At 41.7% G+C, this 12,835-nt stretch overlaps 1 protein-coding gene across 2 annotated transcripts in view; it reads right to left on the bottom strand.

The window, feature by feature from the left end:
• The window catches only part of LOC138958191 (uncharacterized), a 16,439-nt gene extending 12,090 nt beyond the window's left edge, over positions 1–4,349 (bottom strand). Inside the window, exon 1 of one of the 2 annotated variants that reach the window (XM_070329276.1) lies at positions 3,389–4,349. The gene's annotated coding sequence lies outside the window, so the exon portion shown is untranslated. Of the gene's footprint in view, positions 93–3,388 lie in introns of those variants that run through there. The other variant, XM_070329277.1, reaches the window with a different exon arrangement.
• Positions 4,350–12,835: the final 8,486 nt, after the last annotated feature.

Below are 12,835 nucleotides of genomic sequence, written 5' to 3'. Positions count from 1 at the left end.
TCTGCCTGTGTATGTCTCTCTCATCTGCATCCTCACAGGAAAATTAAACAAGCCCAAATTATCTGCAAATCTGTATGGTGGCACTCACACTGAAAAACACACCCTTCAGTGTCTTCTCTGCGTGTTTGTGTTTTTGTGTGCTTGTCTGTTTATCTGTCTGTCTGTCTGTCTGTCTGTATCCTTCTGTCTCTGTAATTGAGAGATGAATACAGACATACATGCAGACAAACAGACAGGCATACACACAGACAGAAAGACAAACAGGAGAGGTGCTATTCAAAACTATAAGACTATATATATGTAGCCTCCTATTCAGTTCCTGCTCCATGAGACTAGAATAACATTTCGTAACCCTCTTCAATGTTCTATTTATTGATTTGTCATCAACAGCATCATCATCATCATCAACATCATCATCATCATCATCATCATCATCATCATCATCATCATCGTCATCGCCATCACCATCGCCATCGTCATTATCATCGTCATCATCACCATCACCATCATCATCGTCATCACTTTTTTAAGAGAGTAACGACCACCTTCCTTCTCCCAATCCTACTCTCAGTTACTCCTCAAAATCGTAATCATCATAGAAGTAAGAAAACTTGACACACACACACACACACACACACGCACACACACACACACACACACTGACACACCCACACGCACACACGAGCAACAACAATGAATCATTATCCTCTTAAAACGAACGGTGTAATATTTACTTTTCGTATCTGAGTCTCGAATAACAATGGAAAAACTAATACAGAAATGCACGAAAAGGAATGCCGAAAAAAGTCAAAAACTTGTTTTCTCTCCAGGTAAGAATCCTAATTTTGCTACTCACCCGTCTTCTGTCCACACAAACACTGCTGCGGCGCCAAGCAAATCATTGCTGGAGTCCACCCATGCCGAAATTGCATGTGAACCTCTCTTGCCCGCATTCACGGCAAATATATTCCGGTGTAACACGAGAAAATTACTCCCACGAGATTTTTACTCCGGAGTAAACATTTCGTACGAAAAACTTACTCCCTTTACGAAAAAAGCACTCCCCCATTGCACGAGAAAATTACTCCCCAAGACAGGTGAGTTCCGAGTAAACATTTCGTACAAAAATGTTACTCCCCTGACGAATAAATAACGAATAAATTACTTCACCCCAACACGAGCAATTTAACTTCCCATGCCAGGTGTACGACATTTTTACTCCCTTGTCCCCTGTTAGTCTTGGTGGTGGAAGGCGTGGAAGGATGGTAGCGTGACATTCGTGTGCGCGAGATCACTTATTGGCATTATCCCTTAGCCCGCATCCCATTTTTGCGTACGAGATTTTTACTGGAAGTAAAAAAAATGGGGAGTACAAATTTCGTGGAGGGAGTAATTTTTTCGTGCCTTGGGGAGTTCTTTTCTCGTACGAAAAGTGTACCCGGAGTAAGAATTTCGTACGAAATATTTACTCCGGAGTAAATGTTTCGTGGAGTAAAAATTTCGTGTTACACCGGTCTACGCCTGCCTGGACGATCTTTGCTCAAGGCACAAGAGGAGGAAAGATACAGGCAGGCTTTTTACCCATTATTATGATAGGTGAAACTGTGCAAGAAAGCGAGAGACAGATCTAGATCTAGTGTCTCGCTTTCTTGCACAGTTTCACCTATGCTCTTTCTGTGTGTGTGTGTGTGTGTGTGTGTGTGTGTGTGTGTGTGTGTGTGTGTGTGTGTGTGTGTGTGTGTGTGTGTGTGTGTGTGACGGAGTGATTGAGTTTGTGTTACTGTTTGTCGATTTCTTACGTGAGCCTTGAAGGCTTCGCCTCTTGTTTTTGTTTCGTGTTTCACATATGCATGCATGCAGAAACACACACAGAAACAGACACATAAATACAAAGACATAAAAGCACGCACACATACAATCAATCAATCAATCAATGAGGCTTATATCGCGCATATTCCGTGGGTACAGTTCTAGGCGCTCTGCAGTGATGCCGTGTGAGATGAAATTTTATACGGCCAGTAATTGCAGCCATTTCGGCGCATATTTACCTTTCACGGCCTATTATTCCAAGTCACACGGGTATCGGTAGACAATTATTAACTGTGCCTAAGCAATTTTGCCAGGAAAGACCCTTTTGTCAATCGTGGGATCTTTAACGTGCATACCCAATGTAGTGTACACGGGGGGAGACTTCGGACACCGAAGAGAGTCTGCACACAAAGTTGACTCTGAAATAAATTTCCGCCGAACCTGGGATCGAACACACGCTGACACGGCCAACTGAATACAAATCCAGCGCGCTACCAACTGAGCTATATCCCCGCCCCATAAACACACACACTCTCATACACAGACACAGACTCACTCACACACACACACACACACACGCGCTCACACACACACGTCGTACACATGGCGAGGGAAAGAGGAGCCGTGGTGGCACTGACTGGGAGACTAAAAGGGAACGGCCTAATACTTACCACTGCTGGGGCAGGTAGGTAGGGGTAGAATCCCAGAGTCAATGTCATTCTTTGCAACAGTAAAATGACAGCTTGATGAGCAAGGGAGGCAAGACAAGTCTTGGCATCAAGAGCAGTTGATTTTGATGTGTTACTTCCCTTCAGCGTGTGTTTGCAAAAGTAGGCCTATAGAATCGAAACTTAGAACTTGCTGCTCGACGTCACTGCATGTTGTGGCCACACGTGCTTTGCGTGGATCTTGAGATTCTTATGTTGGTTCGCTGCACCAAGATTTATAATGGAGAGATTCGGGGGGAGGTGTTAGCGAGAGTGGTATGGAAATAGTAAAAACCTAAAATCTAGATCAGCGCATATCTTGACCATTACTTGATTGTTTATTTTTAGTAGACTGGGTGGCCGAGTGGTAAACGCACTTGCCTCGGAAGCGAGAGGTTGCGTGTTCAGGCCTGGGTCAGGCCGCAATTTTCTCCCCCCTTTCCTAACCTAGGTGGTGGGTTCAAGTGCTAGTCTTTCGGATGAGACGAAAAACCGAGGTCCCGTGTACACTACATTGGGGTGTGCACGTTAAAGATCCCACGATTGACAAAAGGGTCTTTCCTGGCAAAATTGTATAGACATATATAAAAATGTCCACCAAATACCCGTGTGACTTGGAATAATAGGCCGTCAAAAGTATATACTCGCCTAACACGCTTGAGATTTACTGGCCGATGTGAATGCGTGATATATTGTGTAAAAAATTCCATCTCACACGGCATATTGTAAACGCCATGAGCCTCCCTCTGGGAGGGTATGTGCGTAGAAATACTCACTAATAATAATAAAAATAGAAACGGCACCCTTTTTATAACCTCTGGTAGAGAAGTTGTGACCTCTAGACTTTGTTTTTTGACATTACGCAAACTTACGTTTTACTAAAAATAGTCGCTCCCCTTCAAGGCCACTCTCGGTGTCACGCTCTTTCCGAATCGGTCTATTTTTTGTGAGTGAACTCTGTCACGTGAAGAATTCTGAGTCTCTGCATCCAACGAACTTAGAATTCAGTTGGTGTGTCGAGCTGGTAGGCGACTGGTCGTCCCTTGAAGTTGAATTGTCTAAAGAAGAACCCACTGAAGAATTCGCCGAGAGTAGCAAGAACTTTGAAGAACACACCGAAGATGAAGAAGAAGAATCTCCAGAAGTTATGAAGACTCAGAAGTTATCTCTGTAAACCCGAAGTCTCACAGGCCAGGAATAGGTAAACTTTTACTTTTTATGTTTAGTTTAGCCTTGCAGCCTAGAAATAAAATCCAGTTTTATTAGGCTAGTCTCGAATTGACAGAAAATAGGCTAGAATTTAGTGGTAAAGCAGTGTCAAATTGTGGTCAGCATCTTTAGGAATGATGAAAACAAAGGTGTTGAATTTTCTATTGTTTTTGTGCCTTGTAGCGCATAAGTTATGATTTGACTTGTTTTTCAGCTAAGTTTGGCACAAGAATGCTTGGCTTCTCTCAAAGTATAAAACCTTGGAATTGGCATAAGAAAAGTTCTGAATTCTCAATTGACCTTTTGAAATTAAAAACCCTTTTGAGTCAAGTTTCTTTATAGAAACATTCTTTTTTGTTTTCTTTGTGATAAATTGTTATTCCTTTTTTGTGCTTGTTTTTCTGCCTTTTTATGAACTAATTTTAATTGCCAGTTTTAAAGTTTTATAAAAAGGATAAAAACAATCTTGCTGACCGCAATGAGAACCCTTTTTTTTGGTATCCTTTTGTGATTTGATATGAAATGTGACTGAACAGCCTGAATTTATTGCGCTTTTATTGCGCTTTTTGAAATGAGAGAGAGACTAAGAAAGAGAGAGAGAGAGACTAAGAAAGAGAGAGAGAGAGAGAGAGACTAAGAAAGAGAGAGAGAGACTAAGAAAGAGAGAGAGAGACTAAGAAAGAGAGAGAGAGATTAAGAAAGAGAGAGACAAAGAAAGAGAGAGAGAGAGACTAAGAAAGAGAGAGAGAGACACTAAGAAAGAGAGAGAGAGAGAGAGACTAAGAAAGAGAGAGAGAGACTAAGAAAGAGAGAGAGAGAGAGAGAGAGACTAAGAAAGAGAGAGAGACTAAGAAAGAGAGAGAGAGAGAGAGACTAAGAAAGAGAGAGACAGAGAGAGACTAAGAAAGAGAGAGACTAAGAAAGAGAGAGTGAGACTAAGAAAGAGAGAGAGAGAGACTAAGAAAGAGAGAGAGAGAGACTAAGAAAGAAAGAGAGAGAGAGAGAGAAAGAAAGAGAGAGAGAGACTAAGAGAGAGAGAGAGAGAGACTGAGAGAGAGAGACAAAGAAAGAGAGAGAGAGAGACTAAGAAAGAGAGAGAGAGAGACTAAGAAAGAGAGAGAGAGAGAGACTAAGAAAGAGTCAGAGAGAGACTAAGAAAGAGAGAGAGACTAAGAAAGAAAGAGAGAGAGAGACTAAGAAAGAGAGAGAGAGAGAGACTAAGAGAGAGAGAGAGAGAGAGAGAGAGAGACTAAGAAAGAGAGAGAAAGAGAGACTAAGAAAGAGAGAGAGACTAAGAAAGAGAGAGAGATAGACTAAGAAAGAGAGAGAGAGAGAGACTAAGAAAGAGAGAGAGACTAAGAAAGAGAGAGAGTGAGAGAGACTAAGAAAGAGAGAGAGAGAGAGAGACTAAGAAAGAGAGAGAGAGACTAAGAAAGAGAGAGAGAGAGACTAAGAAAGAAAGAGACTAAGAAAGAGAGAGAGAGAGAGACTAAGAAAGAGAGAGAGAGAGAGACTAAGAAAGAGAGAGAGAGATACTAAGAAAGAGAGAGAGAGAGAGACAGAGAGAGAGACTAAGAGAGAGAGACAGAGAGAGAGACTAAGAGAGAGAGAGACAAAGAGAGAGAGACAGAGAGAGAGAGAGACAGAGAGAGAGAGAGAGAGACAGAGACAGACAGTCAGATAGACGGATAGACAGATAGACAGACAGACAGACAGAGCAACTGACAACAGACATACAGACAGAGAGATACGGACAGACAGACAGAGAGACAGACAGTCTCTTGGAGACAAACAGGCAGACAGACACTGTTCCGCCGCTTTGGTAATTATGGGTGTAGCAGAACCCGCGCCGTCGGCAGAGGGATAGTTACAATCACTACTACTCTTTAAAAGTATGGGTTTGTGTAAATTATCATAATCAATTAATTTTAATGTTTTGTCATGTACACACTAAAAATTTGCAGACAGAGAGCAAATTAGGTGTGTGAGAGATACTTAAAATTTCAAAACGATACCTTTAATGGTTCCAGAGTTACAATGATTTTAGTGTGTCTCTGGGTACAGGTGAACCCAGGAAGCACGGCAAAGGTTAAACATATTAGTTTACTGATAAAGTTTGTTAATTTAAAAATGTACACATTTGACTGAGAAAAGAAAAGACCTATGAAGAAGGTTTGCTTCAAGCCACACACACACAAAACATTAAAAAAAAATAAGGCAAAAATAAATTGTAGTAGCAAACCTGCATGCAACTGAGGTTTAAACAAGTCGCGTAAGGCGAAAATACAATATTTAGTCAAGTAGCTGTCGAACTCACAGAATGAAACTGAACGCAGCAAGACCGTATACTCGTAGCATCGTCACTCCACCGCCCGTGGCAAAGGCAGTGCCCGTGGAATTGACAAGAAGAGCGGGGTATTCGTTGCGCTAAGAAGGATAGCACGCTTTTCTGTACCTCTCTTCGTTTTAACTTTCTGAGCGTGTTTTTAATCCAAACATATCATATCTATATATTTTTGGAATCAGGAACCGACAAGGAATACGATGAAAGTGTTTTTAAATTGATTTCGAAAAAAAAAATTTGATAATAATTTTTATATATTTAATTTTCAGAGCTTGTTTTTAATCCAAATATAACATATTGATATGTTTTTGGAATCAGCAAATGATGGAGAATAAGATAAACGTAAATTTGGATCGTTTTATAAATTTTTAATTTTTTTTACAATTTTCAGATTTTTAATGACCAAAGTCATTAATTAATTTTTAAGCCACCAAGCTGAAATGCAATACCGAACCCCGGGCTTCGTCGAAGAGTACTTGACCAAAATTTCAACCAATTTGGTTGAAAAATGAGGGCGTGACAGTGCCGCCTCAACTTTCACGAAAAGCCGGATATGACGTCATCAAAGACATTTATCAAAAAAATGAAAAAAACGTTCGGGGATTTCATACCCAGGAACTCTCATGTCAAATTTCATAAAGATCGGTCCAGTAGTTTAGTCTGAATCGCTCTACACACACACACACACACACAGACACACACACAGACACACACACACACGCACACACGCACATACACCACGACCCTCGTTTCGATTCCCCCTCGATGTTAAAATATTTAGTCAAAACTTGACTAAATATAAAAAGAGCATTTAAATGGGTGGTATTTCATTGGGGTCACCCTGTATTTCAGTGAAGACCCAGCGGATGAATAGGCCTATCATGGAACACACGAGCCTCTATATGCCTGCATTCTCATTTCAAGGCCTCCACCACCTTGTCCTTAGCTTGACCCATCTTGTCCTTAGCTTGACCCATCTTGTCCTTAGCGATATCATATGTTGGCGACATTTGATCCTTAGCGATGACCGCTACATCTTTCACTGCCTGCTTTCCCTCAACCGCCGTTTCCTGAACCAAAGTGCCGGCTAACGACACGAAATCCTTAGCGCTGTCATATGCTGGCGAGGCGTTGACCTTAGCGCTGTCAAATGCACCTTTCACTGCCTGATATCCCTCAACCGCCTTGTCCTGAACCTTTGTGGTGGCTGACGACATGTTATCCCGCGCTGATTGCCGCGTCGGTGGCTGCCTGCTTTCCCTCCGCAAGCTTGGCCTGGACTTGTGCGGCAGTGGATGGCACCTGGGATCTCTGGAGTCAAGAGCTGCTGCTGTGTCCGCCTGTTTGTGTTGCTGTCTCAGTTCTTGTGCCTTGTGTTATTCTGAAAGCAAAATAAAGACCGATTACAGCAAGATATTCAGGGCTGGTACATTTGCACGAAATGTTTGGTGAAGGGTGTTGGAGGTTAAGGGGGGATTTTAAAAGTAAAAGCACCTACGAGCAGTGTTAAAACTTCACACACTGTTAGTGTTACAAACAACAATCATGTCTTACTAATGGAAGGGCGCTGGTTCTGAGCGACGCTTGGTTCTCGAGATAGGTGTGACCACATGACGTCATTTATACTTTCGTCATCGAAGATCTTTCGTATTTCAATCAGTGTCATTTCCCAGTTCTGTGTTCTGCGGTCGTTTTGACTGACTTGACTTGACAAGTTGAGAAAAACCAATGAAATTTCATTTTTGCGAAGCAACTGAATATGAAAACAAAAGAAAACGTGCAGAAGTATGTTTGGGTCCTGCAACACTTTATGACCAACGATTTCTCCCTTGGAAGAAAATGAAGATGTCTGCTTTTCGTCTGCTTTGAAGGTAGGGAGATTTTACAGCGCACACGGTAAATTGCAAGTCGTAGCCTATTGGACAAGAATGTTGTTATTCTTCTTTCTTCGAAGTACCATAGATTTGTTCTTGGCCATATTTTCGAGCTGCGCATTGTTATATTATGGGAAAAACACGTTTGAACGCAAATTCGCTAAGAAAGTTTGATCATTTGCTCCGGAACTGCAATGTCGATTTGCCAAAACAAAATATTCTGGCTCAATATGCGGAAACATGCTGGTAGTGTCATATTTTTTAAATGGGTGTGGAAGAACTGCTCATAATTAACACAGCACTCCGGCCCTGTTCTTTTTTTCGTGACACACAAAACCGTTATTTGTTTTGGGCGACGCAGCATTATACATCACAAGAAAGCAGACCCAACTCAACATAAAAGTGAAAGGTATGCAAACAGTACGAAACAAGAACAAGTACAGTAGCAAACACAAAGAACACCCCACGACACAGGAAAGAAAATGCACACACCCTTTAGTTCCAGAGAATGTGCCAGTCGACTTGATAGCTCTGTTTTTCTCTCTCTCTCACTCTCTTCTGTATCCGTTCTCAGTTCAGCTCAACAATTACGAGATCCAGGATGCACTGCGACAAAATTTGCATACGATCGGGAGATCTTAGCGTCCAAAAACCGGAGCAAGGGTCCAAAGCCCGTCGAGTAGGTTGTTGGCGCCTTATATCTGAAATATCTCCTTTGCCGCTGTCCTTATCTAATTTCTGTAGTCTATTTACTTACGTCACTGTCTGTCACTGCGTCATATGCTGTTTGTGGCGTCATTGCTAAGTGCTAAGTTCAGCTGAATAAGTCTTGGTCACTCGAGGCTAGCCAAGAGTGTAAACGTCAATGTCTGTCTCTGCCTGTCTCTCGTGTGCCAAACAGCGAGCGCGCGTGCCACGGTATTTGTGTGTGTGTGTGTGTAACTGGATGTCTGTCTATCTCCCTCCCTCCCCATGTTCAATGTCGTTGTTTCCCAAATCCTTCTTGAACGTTGCTGACACTTGTGCATTGTAGAGTTCTGTTTGTGATAGAGTCTGGCTGCTGCCGTCTCCGTGCATGTAACTTGTTCTTGGGAACCTTAGTGTACCCATAACAGTTGTAATAAGTATTAAACAATGGCGACTGCACGTGAGAGGGAACAATAAAGAGACCAAAAAGCAATGTAGGCTACTCACGTTAAAATGACGAACACGGAACGAATAACAGCGACGTTTCGACCTAAGGGTCTTTTTCAGGCACAAAAACACAAAAGTACACACACAAAAAAGAAGAAGTGCAGTTGTTTTGTCAGTTGTTCTCCTCTTTATTTGTTCTATCGTCTTTCTTCTTCTTTTTTGTATGTGTACTTTTGTGTTTTTGTGCCTGAAGAAGACCCTTAGGTCTTTCTTTCTTTATTTATTTATTTGGTGTTTAACGTCGTTTTCAACCATACAAGGTTATATCGCGACGGCTCCTTAGGTCGAAACGTCGCTGTTATTCGTTCCGTGTTCGTCATTTTAACGTGAGTACATTGCTTTTTGGTCTCTTAGTTGTTATAAGGCCAAGACATAAACTCTAAAATGTCAATCCTGTTTGAAGGGCTTTGCCTCCAAAGGTGGTTGGTGTGCTCTTGCACTCGGTTACATTCGCTTAGAAAGTGTTGCTGTCTCGTGTCTGGTGAGAACGACCAAAAGACAGATCAGAGAAAGTGTTGCTGTCTCGTGTCTGGTGAGAACGACCAAAAGACAGATCAGAGAAAGTGTTGCTGTCTCGTGTCTGGTGAGAACGACCAAAAGACAGATCAGAGAAAGTGTTGCTGTCTCGTGTCTGGTGAGAACGACCAAAAGACAGATCAGAGAAAGTGTTGCTGTCTCGTGTCTGGTGAGAACGACCAAAAGACAGATCAGAGAAAGTGTTGCTGTCTCGTGTCTGGTGAGAACGACCAAAAGACAGATCAGAGAAAGTGTTGCTGTCTCGTGTCTGGTGAGAACGACCAAAAGACAGATCAGAGAAAGCAAAGAAACCAACAAACAATGAATGAGCGAGATGAAGAGTGAGTGTATGGAAGTTACCTCATACGGTTGTGGATTGGATAATAATTACATGAGATGAGACGTATCCCGTAAACCCTCTTCAATTTGTATTGATCTCTGTGCAGTCAAATGTGACTCAAACTTATATAGCCATTACACATGTAACCGAGTGCCGAAACACAACGATCACCTCGGGAGGCGAAGTGCAATCAAACAGGATTGAAAATGTTAGGGCTAAGAAAAACTTATGCAAACCCGAAGGTTTCCATGAACATATAGACAATCGGAAACCACCAGACCCCATCACAAACAGAATTCCATAATCCACCGGTGTTGACTTAAAGGCCAACAACTCGGGTGCAGAGTCTGCTGTGAAAGGAGCGGTAGCCTCCCATGTCACACACAAGTGATCAGAACGCAATTGATATGAAACGATGATGATATTTTGGAAAATAGGAAATGCAGCCATAGTTAATATTTTGCCGATATCTACTTCCTCTAGCAGATAATCAACTGACCAAGAACTGACCCAACGGTACCAAACCCAAGAGTACTGGTCAGAAAACAAAGACTCACGAAGCAATTGCACACTGACTTTCGTACGTAGCTTATTAGTTTACTTTACCTTCCCCTTAGGTTGAGATTACGTGAGCTGTCTTTGGCACATAACGGTACCAACATCAAGAGTACTGGTCACGAAACAAAGACTCACGAAGCAATTGAAAACTGCGACTGTCGTAAGAGCCATTACCGAAACACAGGTAAGCGGACAGTCTCCCTGGGGTCAGTTTAGGTGATAATTTTGTCACCATCATGTCATGTCAAGAAAATTGACACTCCTGAGTACGCAATAAACAAAGGCAGACCATAGCAAGGGGGACTACCAGGGCGGTAATGTTTGCAGGGCAGTTGTTTTTGTGATGAGAGCCGGTTGCGGCCGCTTGCAATGTCAGCGCTGTCTTCCTCTCGGCAATGTCCGATTTTTTGACAATTTTTTTGACAGACAGACAGACAGACGGTCAGACCGACTAACCGACAGACAGACCAACAGAAGGACAGAGTGAGTCATAAAGCTGTTGTCACAGGTTTTACAAAAAGTTGACATTAACAAAAACAGAAATCAACAACAACTTTTGTCTGGTTTTATAATACAGGGTGACACGAAAAAAACAGATCCCACCAAAAGTTTAATATTTTCTGAAATAATCAGCCGATTCTTTTATTTTTTCAGGTGAGCCAAGCTGAAATGATGTTCTAACAGCCCACCAAGTTTGAGCTTCAAGATGTCATGGACAACGGAGCATAAGACATTTATAGTCGAGGCCTATTTTCGGTCGAATTCTATCCACGCTGCTCAACTGGAATTCAAAAGACAGTTTGGACGTAGAGACTTTCCTGTTAAATCAGTTATCTATGGATGGAGGGATAAGTTCAGAGACCATGGGACTGTCAATAACCTCAATAGTAAAAACCCTAACAGGGGATCCCACTCTGGTCGACCTAAATCAGCAAGGACACCGAGGAATATTGATTCAGTCAGAGAGTCTGTTGTGCGCAGCCCGAGCAAATCTGTTCGCCGGCGAAAATAGGCCTCGACTATAAATGTCTTATGCTCCGTTGTCCATGACATCTTGAAGCTCAAACTTGGTGGGCTGTTAGAACATCATTTCAGCTTGGCTCACCTGAAAAAATAAAAGAATCGGCTGATTATTTCAGAAAATATTAAACTTTTGGTGGGATCTGTTTTTTTCGTGTCACCCTGTATTATGGGAAAACATTGAAAGCAATTCATAGTAGTAGTACTACCACAACAAATACTCTCAAAGGGGAATTCCATGCCTAAAAGTTTGACAGTTTTTATTTAATCTATCAGAATCCCTACCTTCCAAACTGTGATATGCCCACGTTTCAAACTCCTACAACCCTGCATTACTACTACACAAAAGAACAAAGTTCCAAGAATTATATCCTGGTGCACATTTATTTGTAGAGGAAGTACCAATCATTCAAGAGAGTTCACTTGATTTACAAATGGATTGGAGGTCTGTCATTTCCAAGCAACTGAATTGTAGCTTAAAATCAGTGAATACCCTTTATTTCTGACCAAGCCTCATTGCAATGACAGTCAATTAATTTTTCTCTCCAAAATCACAACATTATACCATGTCATACTTTCAAATAACCTCTAATTGCCCTTGAAAAAAATACAGGCTCCTGACGTGCCCAGTGACGGCAGAGATTGACGAATTGCAATTCAACCGAGTAGCAAGATGACACCACTTGAGCCAGAGGTCAACTAATGATTATTAATGACATTCCAATTCACAGCATCTTGATTGACAAGCTTGATTTTCCGTAATAACTGTGGAAAGTCAGAATTTTCAAAAAATTTCCCTGAAAAGCATAAATACTCGAAGCTCAGCGTTCACAAATGAATCAAATGAAAGAATGAAATCGATGATTAGATGCCACAAGACCTTATGTCGAAATACAAACGCCAGTTATGGGATGATATGTCATTTTGGAGAAAACAGAGACGATTTTCTACAGAAACTAGCCTCGCCTTTGCCGATTTTCGTGGGGCCCACCGCAGCCAATTGCTTTCGTTGTGGTCGGCGCTCATAACGAGGGGTTTGCTATGGCTGCGAGTCTTGTGGTCAAAGCAGCACCGTTCTTAAGGTGCGCATGCCTGATAGAACGTTAAAGCTAGTTAAAAAAAAATAAAAAATAAAAAAATAAAAAAATCCTTTCCCTCGCTCAAACTATATAGTCATATTATATATCGATACAAAGCTAAAGACTTTATCTTCACAATTCAGAAGACCAACTTCATGTATATGAATAAGATTAAAAGTTACAAG

Source organism: Littorina saxatilis, linkage group LG2, assembly GCF_037325665.1.
Source record: "Littorina saxatilis isolate snail1 linkage group LG2, US_GU_Lsax_2.0, whole genome shotgun sequence".
In the NCBI taxonomy this organism is placed as follows: domain Eukaryota; kingdom Metazoa; phylum Mollusca; class Gastropoda; order Littorinimorpha; family Littorinidae; genus Littorina; species Littorina saxatilis.
The sequence above is the reverse complement of the archived record's forward strand: the minus strand, read 5'-3'. Positions and strand labels throughout refer to the sequence as shown.